The sequence below is a fragment of the Acyrthosiphon pisum genome, unplaced genomic scaffold, assembly GCF_005508785.2.
Source record: "Acyrthosiphon pisum isolate AL4f unplaced genomic scaffold, pea_aphid_22Mar2018_4r6ur Scaffold_20747;HRSCAF=22014, whole genome shotgun sequence".
In the NCBI taxonomy this organism is placed as follows: Eukaryota; Metazoa; Arthropoda; class Insecta; order Hemiptera; family Aphididae; genus Acyrthosiphon; species Acyrthosiphon pisum.
Window position 1 is genome coordinate 25,490 of NW_021770139.1, and position 3,314 is coordinate 28,803.

A 3,314-nucleotide genomic window follows, 5' to 3' on the forward strand; every position below is an offset into this window, starting at 1 on the left:
CCAAAAACCAAAATCAATTTTCTCGAAAACAGATTTTGCGGTAAAAATTCCCGTTTTTCCTTAATTTTTCTTTTGTTTTTCACGGCGCTATTGAAAACTACTGGAAAAATTTTACTTTTGACCCCCCCCAAAGTACCAACTAGATTCACTTTCCTATCAGAAAAGGTACTGTTGAAGAAAATCCAAGCACTTTTACTGTCCTAAAAGGTGATGACAGACACAAAAAAAAATTTTAAAAAAAACACACATCATTGTAAAATCAATACATTTATCGCTCCACTCAGAATCTAAAAACACACATCATTGTAAAATCAATACATTCATCGTTCCACTCAGAATCTAAAATATGTGAACCAATAACCACTGATGATTGAATATTGGTAATTTTTATTTTCTAATAAATATTGTAAGGTGGGTGGGTCCTCAGAAAATATATTTTCAGCAACACATATTTTTTTGAGGATAGTCTCCACTGCCCATCCTTTTGTTATCTGTTTTACATACGAGCGACATAGCTTTTAGTACAAAATCACCATGCATAAGTGTATTCTTTTTAGCAAAACATCCATTGAATCGACTCACCACATTAAGTTAATTTTCATTTGTAAGTATTATTTTCTAGTTGTAGTGATTATATTTCTTATTAATATGGAGTCAGTCTAATTTGCTAATTTGTAATAACATTTTGTAATCACAATCTTAAAATATCCATGACTTGTTTTAAAGATAAATTACAAATATAACAAGTGCTTGCCCCCATAAGGTTCTTAAAAAAATATGCTTGCCTTTAAGTTTGATTATAACATTATGTCATATCACTGTAATATATTAAGACTAATGGTATAAAACTAGATCTACTGTAGGTACACATATTTGCATGTTGCTCGTTGTGCAATAAAAGAAGACAAATTGTGCACTGACATATTTTTAACAAAGTTTTAATTTTTAGGTTATACAATTTTGCTGATCAAGAATCCAATTTTAATAACGCAGAGGGCCTCAACATATTTGAATTGCAAAGAAACACATAACTAGTTTGGACATTGGTATCTTTTCTGAAGGGAAAGTGCATCTAGTTGGATGCGTTAAACAGGTAAAGATCGAATGTTCCCAGTTGTTTTCAAATACATGAGGAAAAACAGAAAAACGATTAAGGAAAAATGATTTTATTTTTAACAAACATTGATTTTCTTTTATTGATAAAAAATAGGTACCTAGGCATAGGTACATGATTTGTTCGCAGAATATTCCTATTAGCATTTTCTATACACAATACAATTTTTAAAACGATTTTACTCTTTTTGAGCTCGTTACGGGGATAATACATTTTAATATTTTTGATTAGTTTTGTTTTTAATATTATTGTCAAGAGAAAGTGTCAAAGAATTTGAAAATTTAAAACGGGCATCCTGTTATAGTTTCCATAATATCTGTTCACAAATATAAGAGATACATGGCCACCATTTTTCATAAGCATTTACAGATCACATTTTGACAAAATTCATCAACAATTTGCGAATTATTTTGCTGTTAAAAATGTATTAAATATACAATTGTATAATATTTAGCTTATGCTTATTTTAAAAATTGATAAAAATTGATCATAGTTATATTAATAATTATCAAATTGAATTAAATATGTAAATTATTGTCTTACAGGTTGTCAAACCCGTTCCCTTTTGCAACGAGGAAAGACAAACTTCTTTGAAAAAAGAGTATGCAATTGCCAAAAAGCTTCAGTGGCTGTTATTAAAATTCTTCAACTATCGACAATGGACATAATTTAGGAAGACTTTTAAACTAGGTATATTCTGATAGGTACCTATTTCCTTCAATTGTGTACTTATTTTACCTATGTTCCCCCCCACCACCCATCAGAAAGTAATTAGTTACTTTATTACCCCAAAAAAACTATACATACACACCGCGGAGTTATGTTTGTGAATAAAATTATTTTGTCAATGACTAATTTAAGAAAACTTTATTTTTAAATTTTATAATAAATAAGAAAAGTAGGTGCCTATTTAAAATCATTATGAACTATACCATCATGCTTTTCATAATTGTCATATCAATATTTTATTACATGTATTTTAAAATTTAGAAATATATGACTAAGGTACCTAGTAATGTGTTGTAAATTATTGTTATACCTGCAGCAGTTATTTGTACATACTATGTAAGAAAATAATAAATCATAATATAATATACAATTTAACTGTAGCACATACAAAACAATTAAAAATTTTGTTTTTCATGTCTATGGACTTACAACTAATTAACTTCAACTTTTTAACTTAATTTTTTCTGTGTTTATCAACTCGATCTATTTTGATATGATTAGGGGGTGGATTCGTATGATTTTACATATTTATTGTGGTTGATGGTATGATGTTATGCTAATAGTGACTTTAGAATTTGTTTCAAGACAATAACGATTTAAACTGTGAATCTTTAAGGCTGCATAATACGAAAATTAACCAACTATTTCCATTTTATTGACTTATTTAAGATTTTAATTGCATATTTCTGTGTGTTTTTTTAGACCCAAATACACGATTCCTCATAAGTTTTTCTACCTTTATCAAAAAAAAAAAGTGTTTACAAGCAAATCAAATTTAATTTTTTTGAATGTTTGAAGTTCATATTTTTACAAGATTGGATATTCAATTCATTTCTCATGTAGCAAATGTTTCAAAATGAATAACAAGATATAAATAATGAATAATGAAGATACATGAAAATTTCACTGAATTTTTACATTCCCAATTTTTATACACCATCAAATTTTGAAAATATTATGAATCTTTTTGTGATGTTTAAGGCATTGTAAGTTTTAAATTTTTTTGTTTTTTTTGTTTCTATAATTTTCATTAAAATTTTATTTGTTTGGTAAAAAAGCGTGAAAAATTAATACAAGGCTCCTGATATATTGCTTATGGCAGTTGCAAAATATTAAAAATACATAGGCACAAATTTTTTTTTTATAAGTATTGAGGGTTGAATTTTGACAAAATGTATCAAATTTAAAATTTCTTAATTAGTTTTTAGTTAAATATTTATAAAATGTTCTTCTTTTATAGCTAACGATTGAACATTTAAAAAAAGGTAAATAATATAATCAATAGAATATAGATAAAACATAAAATCGAAATATTAGGAAATATGAATGATTAACCGACTAGGTACTATATCATGATAGTTATAAATAAAAAAAAATACGATATTATTTAATAACATTAAGCCGATAAACGATAAATATTAAAAAACATCCTATATTTCAAAATTAAACATTCTAGGTTCAACGATAAATC

At 26.5% G+C, this 3,314-nt stretch overlaps 1 long non-coding RNA gene across 1 annotated transcript; it reads left to right on the forward strand.

Moving 5' to 3' along the window:
• Positions 1-938: 938 nt before the first annotated feature.
• Positions 939-1,725, forward strand: LOC115034709. The gene is made up of 2 exons (XR_003840024.1): positions 939-1,093; positions 1,660-1,725. It is a non-coding gene; the product is annotated as an uncharacterized LOC115034709 (long non-coding RNA).
• The last annotated feature ends 1,589 nt before the right edge of the window (positions 1,726-3,314 follow it).